General features: G+C 41.9%; 1 pseudogene; it reads left to right on the top strand.

Moving 5' to 3' along the window:
- The first annotated feature begins 15,454 nt into the window (after positions 1-15,454).
- LOC104006756 (glutaredoxin-3-like) lies at positions 15,455-16,605 on the top strand (annotated as a pseudogene).
- Positions 16,606-17,825: the final 1,220 nt, after the last annotated feature.

Below are 17,825 nucleotides of genomic sequence, written 5' to 3' on the forward strand. Positions count from 1 at the left end.
GGCATCTCTTGTAGGGGTAAAAATGGGGCCCAAAACAGGAAGATTGGCACGAAGTCTATTTGAGAAGCAGTTTAACACCCAGATGTAGGGTTGCCAGATAATATAGGATACCCAGTTAAATCTGAATTTCAGATAAGGAATGAATAATTTTTTGAGTATAAGTGTGTCACAAATATTGCATGAGGCACACTTATGTTAAACAATTACTTGTTATCTGAAATTTAAATGTAAGTGGGTGCCTGCATTTTGATTTGCTAAGTCTGTCGACCCTGCTCAGATGGCCTCTCCTACTTTGGCAGAAATGTGGAGATAATAAACCAGTGTTGTACAAGCACAGTTGAGTTTGAAGATACTGGATGGAAAACAAGAGGAATGATGGGAAGTTTCTCTAACTGATGTCTAGACCTTCAACAACTTCCCAGAGAACTGAGAGTGAGGCCTATTATCTCCAGGTTGAAGTCTGGAAGATTCTTCCCTGGGGAAGATGACCAGCTTAAGGCAAAAGACCTACAAATATTGACTTTGGAAGTTCTCCAATAAAATGACTCTATTAGGCCACCCTGCAGTGAAGACCATAGTTGACAAACTTCCCACGCACACAGAATTGTCAATCAGCTTCACAGGCTCTACTCTTACAAAGGAAGATAGCCTGGAGCACCAGATGTGTGAGCAGCCAATATGAAAGGCGCACACACACACACACACACACACACACACAGGAAACAAAGACAGAGTGAGAAGAAGAAAGTCTCAGTATTAGAGTTACAAGATAATCATGAGAGAATTTCCCAGAAAGTAGAGCCAAAAGATAAAGAGATAGAAAATAGGAAATGAAGAATAAGAAAATGAATGGCCCAATACACAGGTCAACCTCCAATCGTAGAGTCCCAGAAGAGGTGGATGTGAGAAAAATCGATGGGAGGAAATTTTTAACTGAGTGCCCAACTAGAAATTCTCTTTCTATGTCTGAAGGAAAGAAAGCAGACTGGGATCAACTGACCATCTTGGCACAGTGATAAGTGCACATGTTAAGAAAATTAGTCTGGGAATAGTGTGTAGGATGGAATTGGACAGGAAAGGCTTAGCACACTGTGACAATTAGTATTTGCTGAATGCGAAGACAACTGTTAAGCTTGTGGAAATAGGAGGTACAATACAATCATAATGGATACAGGTGTGAAGAGATGAAGATCTGGACTGGGGGTAAGCATCAAAATGGACAGGACTGGAAAAATCCTACAGGAAATTGAAAAACAAAATGATACTTCTTAGTGAACACAGAGAGTAAGAAGAATCAGAGGTCTTGTAGCCTGGCAGACAGCAGAGTCATGGAACTCCTGGAAATGGGGTTTGCAGCAGCGGCCGGGGAGGGCTGCCTTCTCAAAGCAATGATGATGAGTTCAATCTTGGATGCTCTGAGTTAATTGAAGGGAAAAAGAGGTCTGGCAGTGATTGAGGCACTCTTCAAATAGCGAACATGTAAAGCAGTCATGGAGGAGTGCTGATTCTCTCAAAGAAAAGAACATTCTCGAGTTATTTTTAATGGATAAAAATTACCTTTGAGCAAATGTAATGTGTTAATATAGATTAGGGCCATATCAGACAGATAAAGGAGAGAACAATTAACTTCAAAAGCAAAGCTAGACTTAGTGCCTGTACACTCAGGTAGGAAACGCTAAACTGCAATTTGTTCTGAGCTGAGACTATCAATATATTCAGCTTTAGCTGGCTGGGCGGTTATGGCAGCATTAGGGACCATTTCAAAGGCAGGAGTCATCCTGGAGAGCACACACCATACCTCAAGCTGTTTTGAGATACTGTTCAGGTTGGTGTGTGGCCACAGTGGGAAGGGAGTACAGCTCTGCAACACAGGGGATCTATAAATAAATCCAGAAAGTGAGATTCATTTGTCTGCGTCATTTCAGATGATCCCTCAGCCCACCCCAGGGGTAGAGGAGTTCAGAATTTCAGATGTGGGTGGGCTTCTACATGTCAGTGTGACCCTGATGGCACTGGGGGTCTGTTCTTTTTTGCCTAGTTGGTGTTTGGTGTTTGCTATGGTCTGAATGTCTGTGTTCCCCTGCAATTCTAATGTTGAAATCCTAACCCCTAACATGATTATATACAGAGGATAATCCCCTTTTTTCTTCCTTTTTTTTTGGAGATGGAGTCTTGCTCTGTCACTAAAGTTGGAGTGCAGTGGCGCAATCTTGGCTCACTGCAACCTCCGACTCTTGGGGTCAAGCAATTCTCCTGCTTCAGCCTCCAGAGTAGCTGGAACTACAGGCACGCGCCACCATGCCTGGTTAATTTTTGTATGTATTAGTAGAGATGGGTTTCACCATGTTGCCCAGGGTGGTCTTGAACTCCTGACCCCAGGCAATCTGCCTGCCTTAGCCTCCCAAAGTGCTAAGATTACAGGTGTGATCCACCACACCTGGCCAATCCCTTTCATTTGAGAGGTGATTAGATTATGAGGGCAGAGGCTTCATCAATGGGATTAGTGCTCTTACAAAATAGACCAAGGAAGCTCATTTGCCCTTCCACCATGTGAAGACACAGCTAGAAGGTGTGTCCACTATTGTTATAAGTAGATAGATAGGCATGAGTGGGAAAGGAGAGGGCTCTCCCCCGCCACCCACTAGGAATGCTGCGTGATGGTTCGACAATCATTGCATTGCCTCTTTAAAAACAATAATTGGGCAGTGCCAGGGAGAGGTCATTTCCTGATGATTCACATATGTTAACAAAAAAAAAATGTTAACTGAATGCAGACCCCAGGGAGAAGCAACTTCCTGGGCATGCACATTAAGACATAAAAATGGCAAAGTACGATGTTCCAGGTACGTGCCATCAGAAAAAGGAAGAAAGCCTCAGATGGGCAAGCGTCTAACTCCCTAAACGTGCTCCCTAATCAGCTTCTAGGAAGAGCAGAAGAGCTGTGGTAATGTATGCAACACGTTATTGACGATACACATGTTGATTCCAAGGAAATGCTGGGTAAGCATGACTCAGAGTCATTGCTGGGCATCTAAACTGTGCAAACTCAGTTCCTAAGGGTAAGGAGGGCACTGCACGTGCAGAAAGCCCAGCCTAAGGGAAGAATCATGGGAAAGAGGCCAGCCTATAAACTCCTAGGATCAAGGCTCAAGGCTCTGCTTTTTTCTCTCTTTGACCTTCAGGCGCCCACTTGGATCTCTTCCAAGGGTTCTTTCCTTCCTTTCCCGTTCTAGCGCCTTTTTAATAAACCTCCATTCCTGCTCTGAAACTTGCCTCAGCCTCTTTTCCTGCTTTATGCCCCTCAGTTGAATTCATTCTTCTGAGGAGGCCAGGGCTGAAGTTGCTGCAGATGCCTATGGATTCGCCACCAGTAACTCGGGGTAACTTGGTCTCTTCTACCAGTAACACTATGAACCGGAAAATGGCCCTCATCAGACACCAAATCTGCCAGAGCCTCATCTTGGACCTTCCAGGCTCTGGAACCGTGAGAAGTAAATTTCTGTTGTTTATAAATTACCCAGTCTATGCTGTTTTGTTATAGCAGCCAGAAAAGACTAAGACAGTGTTAATTCTATTTTCTTTTGGTTTCGTAACTTTACAAGAACAGACTGAGAGAAGATTAATTTAGAAAACATCTCAATATCTATGTCGAGCCTTGATAGGTACTATATTCACACAGGGTTTCAGAGTTAAGTTTCTGATATGGTTTGGATCTGTGTCCCCAAACAAATCTCACACCAAATTGTAATCCCTGGTGTTGGAGGTGAGGCCTGGTAGAAGGTGACTGGATAATGGGGGCACAGTTCTCATGAATGGTTTAGCACCATCCCGCCTTGGTACTGCGTAGTGAGTGAGTTCTCACAAGATCTGGTTGTTTAAAAATATGTGGCACCTCCCCACTCGCTCTCTCTTGCTCCTGCTCCAGCCATGTAAGATGAGCCTGCTTCCCCTTCCGCCATGATTGTAAGATTCCTGAGGCCTCCCTAGAAGTAGAAGCTGCCTTATGTGCCTCCTGGACAGGCTGCAGAACCATGAGTCGATTAAACTTCCTTTTTTTTTTTTTTTTTGAGGCAGAGTCTTGCTCTGTTGCCAGGCCAGAATGCTGTGGCGCAATTTCGGCTCATTGCAACCTCCACCTCGCGGGTTCAAACAATTCTCCTGCCTCAGCCTCCCGAGTAGCTGGCACTGCAGGTCCCTGCCACCATGCCCGGCTAATTTTTTGTATTTTTAGTAGAGACAGAGTTTCACTGTGTTAGCCAGGATGGTCTCGATCTCCTGACCTCGTGATCTGCCTGCCTCGGCCTCCCAAAGTGCTGGGATTACAGGTGTGAGCCACTGCGCCCGGCTGAGAAATTTTAATGGTACATGTGTTGCCTCATAATCAGTCAGGAAGAGAACTTAAGTTCAATCCTCTCAACCTACATCATGAGCTAAATAGAACATTGTCGGCTGGATGCAGTGGCTCATTCTGGTAATCCCAGCCTTTTGGGAGGCTGAGGCGGGTGGATCACCTGAGGTCAGGAGTTTGAGACCAGCCTGGCCAACATGGTAAAACCTTGTCTCTACTAAACATACAAAAATTAGCCGGGCGTGGTGGCAGGCTCCTATAATCCCAGCTTCTCAGGAGACTGAGGCAGGAGAATTGCTTGAACATGGAAGGCAGAGGTTGCAGTGAGCCGAGATCAAGCGATTACACTTCTGGCTGAGTGACACAGTGAGACTCCGTCTCAGAAATGACAAATAAATTAAAAATAATAATAATAAAGAGCACATTGCCAAAAGGTCTAAACTCTTCTAGAAGGGCATCATTTTGTTACGTCCTTTTTCACAGTTTGGAGTAAATTTTCATGGTTTGGAGTGAATTAAAAATTGATCCCTCATGATAGGCTCTATAGCAGATTCTACTACAAAGGCTATGTTTACATGACAGACTTTAAATTCTCTTGTGAAAGTGATGCTAAATAATAGAATTGCTCTAGATTACTTACTGACTAAACAAAGAAGTATCTATACAGCTGCTGGCATTTCTTGTTGTCTAAGAAGAAATACATCACATCAGGTATTACAGAGATTCAGTTGCAGAGGATTAACGAAGAGAATGCTTAAAGCGAGTAGACCATCTAGCTCATTCTTTGATCTGTTTGATTTTAGGTGGTTTGGTTTATGGGGACCTTAGCTAAGGAGCATACGCCAAACTCTTGGTATTATCCTCTGGATAGTCAAAATAGTAGTCTCCCTGGTGTGCTGTATTCCCTCAAAAGTTTTAAAGGTTTGCATGCCGCCATCTCTAGAATGTCAAGCAGTCTCTCTTCAACCGGAATATCAAGAGCTAAAAGAAATGTGTGACCCTGAGGGCACCCTAACCTACGAATGACGTGCTGAGACCAGAAACCCAAAATAATAATAATGGAGAGAGGCATTGAGGCCCTAAGTTTTGGTCACACTCTCATCTAAGTGAGAACCTGACCAAACAAAGGGAATTTTTAAACAAAGTTAAGGGAGGCCATTGTTTTGGATTAAGCTCACGCACTAGGCCCCAGCAGACCTGACCAAACCAAAATGGAGTCAGTTGTGCTAAACGCCACATAATCACACTAAGACTTTAAGGAAACACATAAATCCTAGAATAGACCAAGTTTTGTTTTTTTTCTCCTGTGAATAGGCCATTGCAGCACACAGAGGTACCCTCTACTCTAACCCTTACCAAAAAAAAAAAAAAAAAAAAAGTGACCTGAAGTCCTCTTTCCCATTTTACAAAATCCACTGTTAAACTATTTCCCAGTGGGTTTCAAGAGCAAATATGTACATTTATGATGGTAATAGTGCCATCAGTGACTAAAGTTTTGGTCATCTTCTCAATTTTGACCAAATTTTGAGAGAATGATCAAAAAGGGGGAATTGTTAAAACAAGTCTAGCCTAAAGCTGCCTTCTTACATATTTTAAGTTAAGCCTAAAGGTTTCTCTGTACCTAAAGGTACATCATGAACTATAGCCTAAAGGTACATCATGAACTATAACCTAAATGGAGGTGTAAACAAACTGTAACCTTCTCTTGTGCCAATCACCGAGTTTTGGCCAAAGATGGCCAACTGTTCAAACCATGTTCAAATAAGACAAACGCCAAGCTCTAACCGATCTGCCTGTTTCTGTACCTCATTTCCATTTTCTGTACACCACTTTCCTTTTTCTGTCCATAAATCTTCTTCCACCACATGGCTGCACTGGAGTCTCAGAGCCTACTCTTTCTCAGGAGGCTCCCCAATTTGTAAATCGTTCTTCACCCAGTTAAACTCTGTTAAATTTAATTCGCCTGAAGTTCTTCTTTGAACATTATTACACTTGTCTTTAAGTCTTTTCTTGATTGCTTTTATGAAAGGAAAATAAAAACCTGGGGCCCCAATTCACTCTGCCAAAAAAAAAAAATTAATTGAAAGCTGAGTCATGGAAGAAGCTACCTTTCCTTTTCTTCCTAAGCAGATAGCTACAGATAAAAGATTAAATATCTCCACAGGTTTCTTAGTGGTGGCAAAACCTACTGGGTCAATAGCAACCTTAATTCTTGCCTCCTCAGAAGAAAGAATTTGGCTGAGGGGCATAAGGCAAAGTGAAAGATCGAGGCAAGTTTTAGAGCAGGAGTGAAAGTTTATTTAAAAGCTTTAGAGCAGGCCGGGTGTGGTGGCTCACGTCTGTAACCCCAGCACTTTGGGATGCTGAGACAGGTGGCTCACCTGAGGTCAGGAGTTCGAGACCATCCTGGCCAACATGGTGAAACCCCATCTCTACTAAAAATACAAAAATTAGCCAGGTGTGGTGGTGTGTGCCTGTAGTCCCAGCTACTTGGGAGGCTGAGACACAAGAATCGCTTGAACCTGGGTGGCAGAGGTTGCAGTGAGCCGAGATCACGCCACTGCACTCCAGCCTGGATGATGGAGCAAGACTCCGTTTCAAAAAAATAAATAAAAGCTTTAGAGCAGGAATGAAAGGAATTAAAGTACACTTGGAAAAGGGCCTAGTGGGTGACTTGAGGGATCAAGTGTGTAGTCTGACCTTTGACTTAGGGTCTTATACGTTGGCATGCTTCCGGGACTGCATTACTTCTCCCTGATCCTTTCCTTGGGGTGGGCTGTCCACATGTACAGTGGCCTGCTAGGCCTTGGCGGGGGGGGGGGGGGCACACGCACAGTGTGTTTACTGAAGTTGTATGCATGCTCTTGAGGTGTCCTTCCCTTACCAGTCAAGCGTTCCTAGAGGAAGGTCATGCACCAGTTAGACATCACCATTTTGCCTTTTAGTGTGCATGTGTGAGCCCACTCGCCCAACTCCCGAGATCTGATCAGGAAGCTGCTCATCACCAGTTTCAGGTGTTTTCTGTCTATTGGGAGGCTGCCTTTCCCTGGCGCTGGCTGCAACCAATTATTATTTTAAAGAAACAGTGTAACAACCCCCTGACCATCACCTGATGGTCACCTGACATTCCTGGTGGTAGTGGTGGTGGTGGTGGGGCTTCTCCTGCCCTGCTCATGTCTAACTAGCTCCCTACTGTAACATTTTGATAGATATTAAGAGGTTCATTAGCTACTGAGGCATTCCCCTGCCTCTCCATCTCTAGAACTCACAATGTCTGCTTTATGTTGAGAGCAAGGCCATCATTGTCAGTTGCTCAACCAAAACAGAAACTGGCTAACCTGCTCTTAAGTGAAGTTCCCTAATGAATCAATCACCGCAATGATTGCCCCTGGGACCTCTTCTCACACCTTTTATTCCCCGAGGACATGCCCCCCACTTTCACAGAAGGTCTCTCCCCCACCTATTTTGGATAAAGTTCCCTCTAGACTCATTACTCTATACATGCGAGCCTGTTTGCTTTCCCTCTTTCAGGAATTTCTTAGTTTCTAGCAAGCTGATGGCACTCTTTCTCATTTTCCAGTGCACTGATAGGTTATTAAAGTATAACTTTTTTTCTTCAGCCATTCCAAGAAATTTTGGTTGATAAGGAAGGTAGATATCATCATTTGTAAATTCCCTTACTTATATAGAAAACAATTTAGAATGTTGTAGATCCTTGGGATCACCACTAAGAATATTGATTATAGAGACGGGTGCACTCTGCAGTAAATCAGGTGGTGCCATTATGAAGTTCTGTTAAAAATAACAAGTTCCACAAAACCAAACACTGCGTGTTCTCACTTATAAGTGGAAGCTGAGTGATGCGAACACATAGACACATCGGGGGAACAACACACATTGGGGCCTGTCAAAGGGTTGGAGGTAGGAGGAGGGAGCGCACTAAGAAGAATAGCTGATGAGTGCTGGGCTTAACACCTAGGTAATGGGATGATTTGTGCAGCAAACCACCATGGCACATGTTTACCTGTATAACAAACCTGCACATCCTCCATATGTACGCCTGAACTTAAAATAAAAGTTTGAAAAAAAAGTTTCATAGGAGCTGTACTGGCATTTGTTTTTAATGGACAAGGTTTCTTTGTATCATTTGACTTTAATATTTTCCAGGATAAATCTATCTATTCCCTGTCAACATGCTACAGAATATAGATAGTCACCAACTTACGATGTTTGACTTATGATTTTTTTCACTTTATGATGGGTTTATCGGGGTATTAATTGCAGGTTTTTTGTTTTTTTTCTCACTTTTAAAAACGTTTTTCTTAATGCAGTTTTGACTTACCATATTTCAACTTACGGTAGATTTATTGGGACAAACGCCATAGTAAGCTGTTGAAGCATATGGGCTGACAACAAAGAATTTGTCCAAATGCTTAAGCAGATTTCAGTTATCTTTTGAGAGAGAGAAAACAAAACAAAACAAAACTCATTCTAACTGCATTAGCCACACACATATTAAAGTATTTTGTGTCATCAAGACTATAATCCAATGTCTTAAAACATGTGCAATATAACAAATTTACCTTTTCTCATATGGTACCTAAAGCATTTTCTCTTCTAATTAGCATAAATTAATACCTGTTGACTTAGGGTAGCCATATAATTTATCATCCAAATGAGAACACTCTGAGAATAAAAGTAGGTGCTATTGATAATCACTCTTAGAATACAGCCATAAACCAGGACGGTGTCAGACAAACCAGGACGTGTGGTCACCCTAAACATGACCCAGCACCTTTGAAACACCTGATAAGAACAGTCTAATGTGTATGTTACATGCTCATTTCTCTCTGTGCTCTTTCCACCAGTGTAATTAGATAGATTAATGAAGAGCAAACATTTTGCACAGGGCCAAGTCAGAAAACATGAAAATGTCCTTCCACTTAGTAGTCCTATCGAATCTCATGCGGGGCAGGGGGATACTTTTACAATTGGAATTATCTATTTAAATAAAAGAATGTCAAATGTGAAAGTTGGCACTATCTTTTTAGCCAGATTTGAGGACTGTATCCTGGAGGCAGCTTTCTTGTTTTCCATTGCTTTCTATTCATACAAGAGTTTAGAGTTCTTGTGCATTATCTCATTGCTTCCTTGAAATAAATTAATCAAGGTAAGTGTTATGACATTTCCAGTCTACTGAACAGGAAAAACAATAAGCAGAGAAGTCAGACTTTTTATAATTCGATGGAAAAACATACTTGATTGCTGTGCATGTTTTTACTTACCTAATTTTTTAGTAAAATAAATTTTTATGTCAATTGGTTCTTTGTATTTTGTGAATTGCCTATTAATGTCCTTTCCCATGTGTGTGTTAACTTTTCCTATACTTTTCTCTGATGTTTAATTTTTTTATCGGAGTAAGAAATATATCTAATTTCAAAAGCCCAATAGTACTCTAATGACTGTAAGAAAAATATCAATCCCTGTTTTACTCTTCCTTTCCCAACTCCATTTTCACTTCCTAGAGGCAACCCTTTCAGCATTTTTAGCTGTTTCTTTTTTTTTCTTTTCTTTTCTTTCTTTTTTTTTTTTTTTTTTTGAGACAGAGTTCGCTCTGTCACCCAGGCTGGAGTGTAGTGGTGCGATCTCAGCTCACTGCAACCTCCGCCTTCCGGGTTCAAGTGATTCTCCCGCCTCAGTCTCCCGAGTAGCTGGGATTACAGGCTCCTGCCACCACGCGTAATTTTTTATATTTTTAGTAGAGATGGGGTTTCACCATGTTGGCCAGGCTGGTCTCAAACTCCTGACATCAGGTGATCCACCTGCCTCAGCCTCCCAAAGTGCTGGGATTACAGGCATAAGCCACCATGCCTGGCCATTTTTAGCTGTTTCTTCTGAAATTTACCTCCATATTTCTAACTAATATTCTTTAATTTCCATTTCTTGCTTATTTTAAATATTATATGCTGACTTCTGATGAAGCATAAGAATTTAGTACTCTTATAAAACATCACACACCTTACCTACATACAAGAACTCTTCTAGTACAGTTGTATCCCAATTCTTGATTAAATTGATATCTAATACTTATATTGTTATGACTATATAAACACTGAGGACTATGCTCTTTTTTTATCTTGCCCAAATTCCTATCTAAGGGGTCTGGGGAGTCATGCCCTACAAACCATAAATTCTCAGCAGTGGGGTTTATTTAACTCCATATATATACCATGCCTTACTTTCCAACCTGACTCTGGCATAACATTAGGAGACAAGAAAGAAAATAAAAATATTTTACCCCAAAACATGTTTCTTTGCCATATCTCAAAATGGCCCTACAAAGCTGTCCTTCCTGAGGGAAAATCTGCATCTGTAAGAATCTCCGTGGGCACGGTGGCTCACGCCTATGATCCCAGCCCTGTGGGAGGTGGAGGCGGGTGGATCACCTGAGTTCAGGAATTTGAGACCAGCCTGGCCAACATGGTGAAACCCCATCTCTACTAAAAATACAAAAATTAGCCAGGCATAGTGGTGCATGTCTGTAATCCCAGCTACTCAGGAGGCTGAGGCAAGAGGATCACTTGAACCCAGAAGGTGGAGGTTGCAGTGAGCCAAGATCAAGCCGTTGCACTCCAGCCTGGGCGACAACAGCGAAACTGTGTCTAAAAAAAAAAAAAAAAGAAAAGAAAAGAAAAAAATAGCACCTTTTAAAGATCTGGACAGGAAACATTTGCCATCTATTGTCTCTAAGGGCAGCCACTATAAGACTTCAAAAGAACCTTAGTCTCCAAAGTCTTATCTTAACCTGGACATTTCCTTTCTATGGATCCCAGGTCTTTAACAAACTCAGCCAATTGTCAACCAGAAAATGTTTAAATTTAACTATAGCCTGGACACCCCCACTCCAGCTTTGAGTTGTCCCGCCTTTCTGGACCAAACCAACATATTTATTGAATGTATTTGATTGATGTCTCATGCCTCCCTAAAATGTGTAAAACCAAGTTGCTCTCCAACCGCCTTGGGCACATGTTCTCAGGGTCTCCTGAGGGCTGTCACAGGCCATGGTCATTCATATTTGGCTCAGAATAAATCTCTTCAAATATTGTACAGTTTGACTCTTTTTGTTGACAGTACCGTTCACTGATGAGCTACGTAATATAGTATGGTTCTATTTCCCTTTCTTGTACAACATTTGTTTTTTCCAGGAGTTAAAAATTATCTCATTTTTTCATTTGCTTCATTTTCTAGGTACTCTTACTAATGTTTCCTAAACTCTCTGATAGAGCTGAAGAACTCCTCTTAATGTGGTGGAACTCACCAGGTCCACTGATCCCACATGTTTGTTTCCCTGGGCCACATCGCCCCAACAGCTTTTTTTTTGAGACGGAGTCTTGCTCTGTCCCAGGCCAGAGCTCAGTAGCGCAATCTTGGCTCACTGCAAGCTCCGCCTCCCAGGTTCAGGTGATTCACCTGCCTCAGCCTTCCAAGTAGCTGGGATTACAGGTGCGTGCCACCACGCCTGGCTAATTTTTTTGTATTTTTAGTAGAAACAGGGTTTCACCATGTTGGCCAGGCTGGTCTCGAACTCCTGACCTCGTGATCCGCCAGCCTCAGCCTCCCAAAATGCTGGGATTACAGGTGTGAGCCACTGTGCCCGGCCTTCCCCAACAGCTTTCCATCCTACTGCCCAGCCTTGCCTGGTCCTCAGGCCCATTGCACAACTTCCATACTGGAAATTCACTCAACCATCATCCTGTGAATTCTCTTCTCTCCTGTATTGGCTTCCTTGTTTTCCAAATCCCTTAGGTTCCTTAGGTTCTTAGGCTCATTTCCTAATTTTAATGTTGCATATCCTTCAATTGCTTCATGAGGGAAGTAGACATAAGATCCTGAAACTTTTCATGTCTGTAAATGTCTTTGTTTTACCCTCACTATTGACTAAGCTGGATACAGAATTCTGTCTTAGAAATCAATTTCCCTCAGAATTATAAAGGCTTGGCTTCATTTTCATCTGGCTTAAGTTACTGTTGATACAATCAATGCCATGCTGACTTCTCATTCTCTGTATACAATCTTTTATTCTCTCTGGAAGCTTTTAGAATCTTGTATCAGTCAGTATACTACAAAATAAAAAGAAGTCATTTTATGTATTCTGTCATCTTCTTTCTTTTAAGAGACAGGATCTTACTACTTTGCCCAAGCTGGTCTTGAACTCCTGGACTCACGTGATCCTCCTGCCTCAGCCTCCTAAGTAGCTAGGACTACAGGTGTTCAACACCATACTCTGCCTACACATTCTGTAGATAAGGAAATTAATATAAAATTAGGATCTTTCATGACTATTGGAAGAGCTGAAGGAGTAAAGGTCACTGGATCTGTCACCAAAAATCAGAGAAATCTATGCTAAACATCTCAGTCTGAATCATTGAGGAGAGGTGATTCTCAAAACCTTACCGAAATTCTCAGGAATCTCTGAGAAGCTTCCACCAACTATCCTCTCAAGAGTTTGCCAGGAAGCCACTGTGAAGCTCTTGCCTACCTGCACATTTCGCTGCAACTGATTCACTTCCATCTTCCAAATCTCATACGAGTTTCTCTCACAAGCATACTCTAACCAAAAACCACATAGAAAAGGAAACCATTCTGGAAAATGTAGCTCTCAGCCTTAAAAATGAGTGAGAGTTGTGCTAACACCAGATAATCCAGCAGAGTCTACTCCTTCATCAGCTCGGCATCCATACACCCTATTTTTAATCTTTAACTTCCAAATAAAGATATTAGCAACATTATGCTTTTACATTATATGATTCAATGATTCTTCATACAACCAAACCTAAAAGAAGAAACCCAGAGTTCCACTTTATCCATCTGTGAATAAATGTTTATCTTCTGATTCACAATCTTATCTTGCTATCCTATAACTTAAAACTGGACCATACGAGTAACCATGATTCGTACACTGATACTATTAGAGGGTATTGGAATGGGAGAGAAAAAAAAGAAAAATATCAGTTTATATATACAAATGTCCATATCTAAGCAATATAGAAAATATCTCTAATGACTAGAGTACTTGTTTCTGGAACTGGTCACATGGCTGTAATTGGTATGTGTAATTCCCTTCTCCCACCACTCATTTCCTATCACACTGGTCCCCAGCAAGCACCTCAGCCAGTTTTTTTGCTTTTTTTTTTTTTTTTTTTTTTGAGACAGAGCCTTGCTCTGTCGCCCAGGCTGGAGTGCAGTGGCGTGATCTCAGCTCACTGCAACCTCTGCCTCCTGGGTTCAAGTGATTCTCCTTCCTCAGCTTCTGGAGTAGCTGGGATTACAGGTGCCCACCACCATGCCTGGATAATTTTTTTGGGAGTTTTAGTAGAGACGGGGTTTCATCATGTTGGCCAGGCTGGTTTGGAACCCCTGATCTCAAGTGATCCGCCCACCTTGGCCTCCCAAAGTGCTAGGATTACAGGTGTGAGCCACAGTGCCCAGCCCAGTCAGTTTTTTAATTTGTTTTTTGGTCTAGTATGATGACCTAAATCTTTATTCTTGAAGTTTCTGTGCGACATTGTTCTGCTTGTTCTGGTTGCTATAGTTTTCTCTAACTTTTACTACAGAGCATGGGAGTGCCAGGAGATTACCAGGAGGATCTCCTGGAGCCCAGGTACTCCTTGCCTCCATTGTGCAGTAGCCAACCAATTTACCCTTGATAATCAAGATCAGTTGTCCCATCTAGCACAGAAAACATTTGTCTGACAAAGTGACCAGATGACAGTCTCAGATTCCTGTTAAATGGACCCACTGTTGTGTTCCCTGGTGGAAGTATTCCTGCCCTGGAAACCCAGACCTCTAAACTAGCAGAGTTTAATGTTGTGGGGATAAAAAAGCCAAAACTTTGGTAGATCATTAGATGTACAGTAAAAGACACTACTCCCATTTGCATTCCTTGATTTTTAAAACTTCGTATCTTTGCTGTGGGGGAAACTACATCATAAATTAGTCACTGATTCGGAGTATGTTCTGCATCTCATCGGGTACTAAATCAGCTCCACAAAGTTATTTTATCAACTGGCACCATAACTGAATCTTCAAAAGCCCATTCTGCCACTCTATCAAGCCAAGCTTCAGGATGATGGCAAACATGGTAAGACCAGTGAATTCCAAATAAAGGCATTCACAACATCATGCTTTCGTGAGCACACTGCTGCACTTCATTTGCTGTGAAATCAGTTCCCTGTCAGAAGCAAAGCTAGGAAGAGTGCCACTATCATACATTAGGTATTCTGTAAGTAAGTCCAGAGATGACCATTTTGGAGGAACCACTGTGGACAGGGAGGGCAATCCATCCATCTCCAGTGAGAACAAAGCAGTGCTTCTGGCAAGATGGAAATGGTCCACGTTACTTAAACTGTTGATTCCCCCAAATAACAGTGCCACATCATGGGCTCAATGTTTGTCTCTGCTGTTGGCAGGCTGGGCACCCTGCAGGAGCCATTTGCAAATCAGACTTTCACCGAGCCTAAGCTCAGCTCCATCCCTGCCACCTTGGGAACAGAATTGTGGGAAGTATAGTTCCCAACCTCAGAAGAACGGTGGTGTCATCAGGTTGACAAGAGGCAATCCAGCACAGATGTTCTCCTTGCCTCTCAGTGTTCTGAAAGGTCATTCCGGTGTGCTGGGCCTTTCTGCATCACTGCAATGGGCACTCGGGAAGCCCTTTCTGTACAAAAGCACATGTTCTCAAGTTCGTGTAGATTTTTATTATTTTAGTTTCTTCTCCTTTGTTTACTCTGTTCTCTCTGGAATTCCCAATATCATGCACCTCTGAGTTGATTCTCTAATTTTCTTATCTTTTCCCTTCCCTTCTCTCCTTCTGTCCTCCACACTGCCTTTTTTGTTCTTTCTGGGATATGTTATTGACTTTATCTTCCAAAGTATCTGTTTATTTATTTGAAGATTTTTAAAGCTTTTTATTTTGAAATAATTATAGATTCACAGGAAATATTATTTCAAAATTCAAAAAACGGTACTGGGATGTCTCATGCACCCCTCCCCCAGACTCCCTCGCTGTTAACATCCTGAACGACTATAGCATAATATCGAAACTGAAAAATTGAAATTGGTGGTGGCGGCGGCACGGTGGCAGGGGCAGCTAAGGCGGCTGCAGCAGCCGTAGAAGAGGTCAGCTCAGCCGGCCAGTTTGAGGAGCTGCTGCGCCTCAAAGCCAAGTCCCTCCTTGTGGTCCACAATGTGCACAGATGAACGAAGTTACGGCAGAGTTAGCTAAAGAACACCCTCAAGTTTCATTTGTGAAGTTGGAAGCTGAAGGTGTTCCTGAAGTATCTGAAAAATATGAAATTGGCTCTGTTCCCACTTTTCTGTTTTTCAATAATTCTCAGAAAATTGACCGATTAGATGGTGCACACATCCCAGAGTTGACCAAAAAAGCTCAGTGACATGCACCTAGCGGCTCCTTCCCACCCAGCACTGATGAACATCTTAAAGACCAAAAAGCTCAGCGACATGCATCTAGCGGCTCCTTCCCACCCAGCACTGATGAACATCTTAAAGAAGATCTCAACCTTCGCTTACAGAAACTGACTCATGCTGCCCCCTGCATGCTGTTTATGAAAAGGAACTCCTCAAGAACCACTCTGTGGTTTCAGCAAGCAGATGGTGGAAATTCTTCACAAACATAATATTTAGTTTAGCAGTTTTGATGTCTTCTGAGATCAAGAGGTTCGACAGGGGCTCAAAGCCTATTCCAATTGGCCTACCTATCCTCAGCTCTACGTTTCTGGAGAGCTCATAGGAGGACTTGATATAATTAAGGAGCTACACGCATCTGAAGAACTAGATACAATTTGTCCCAAAGCTCCCAAATTAGAGGAAAGGCTCAAAGTGCTGACAAATGAAGCTTCTATGATGCTCTTTATGAAACAAACAGAAAGCAAAATGTGGATTCAGGAAACAAATTCTGGAAATACTAAATAGTACTGGTGGTGAATATGAAACATTCGATATACTGGATGAAGGAGTTCGGCAAGGATTAAAAGATTACTCAAATTGGCCAACATATCCTCAGCTGTATGTGAAAGGGGAGCTGGTGGGCGGATTGGATATTGTGAAGGAGCTGAAAGACAATGGTGAATTGCTGCCTATACTGAGAGGAGAAAATTAATAAATCTTAAACTTGGTGCCCAACTATTGCAAGAAATACTTAATTACATTGGGAGCAGTTCATGATTTAGTCCTCAGAAATGGGCTAGGAATAGAAAAATCCTGCTTACTCAGTTACATGTTTTTTGTATTTCACAATGTCGTGCTAAATAAAAGTATGTTACATGTTTTCCCACTAAAAATAGAATGCAATAAACATCTTCAAATTATTAACAATAACTGTATAAAAAAGTGTATCTTTACAGCAATATTAAACATACAGCTACTAGAAAAAACTGAAATTGGTACAATCTACAGAGCTCATTCAGATTTCACAAGTTACACATGCCCGTGTGTGTTTGTGTGTGTGTTTGGCGTAACTTTTTGCAATTTTATCACTTGTGTTGTCTTGGATAGCCACCATCACAATCAAGATACACAACAGTACCATAGCCGTAAGAGTCCCGCATGTTACCACTTTATGAACATACCTATTCCCTCTTCCCCATTCCTAATCCCTGACAACCAGTAATCTGTTCTCCATTTCAAAAATGATGTTTCATCAATGTTGCATAGATGAAATCACGCAACATGCTTAAGATTGGCTTTTGTTCACTCAGCATAATTTCTTCTAAGCTATGTGTGTGTTGTTTTTCTGTTTTTACTGTTAGTAGTATTTCCACAGTATAAATGTACTACAATTTGTTTAATCATTCACTCATTACAGAACATTTGGGTTGTTTCCAGTTTGGAACTATTATAAATAAAACTGCTATGAACATTTGCATATCTATTTATTTATCTTAGTTTCTACTCTATTATTTATTTATAAAAGTTCTTTCTTGTTCTCTCATTGTTTCTTTTCTATAGCACCTTCTTCTTGTTTTATAGGTTTAATATCTTTCCTTATCTTTGCAGATTTTAATTTTAAAACAAATGTTTTCTTTTTTTTCTTTTTTGGAGACAGGCTCTCGCTCTGCTGCCTAGGCTGGAGTGCAGTGGCTTGATTGCGGTTCACTGCAACTCCGCCTCCTGGGTTCAAGTGATCCTCCTACCTCAGCCTCCCTAGCAGCTGGGACTACAGATGCATGCCACCACACCTAGCTAATTTTTGTATTTTTTAGTAGAGATGGGGTTTCACCAGGTTGGCCAGGCTGGTCTTGAACTTCTGACCTCAGGTGATCACCCATCTTGGCCTCCCAAAGTGCTGGGATTACAGGTGTGAGCCACTGCGCCCGGCTTTTAAAACAAATGTTTTCTTCTATTCGTTGCATTGTCTCTGTTACCTATGAGTTCCTCTGCTTCTGATTAAGAGTCTGTT

This window comes from Pan troglodytes, chromosome 5 (genome assembly GCF_028858775.2).
Source record: "Pan troglodytes isolate AG18354 chromosome 5, NHGRI_mPanTro3-v2.0_pri, whole genome shotgun sequence".
In the NCBI taxonomy this organism is placed as follows: Eukaryota; Metazoa; Chordata; class Mammalia; order Primates; family Hominidae; genus Pan; species Pan troglodytes.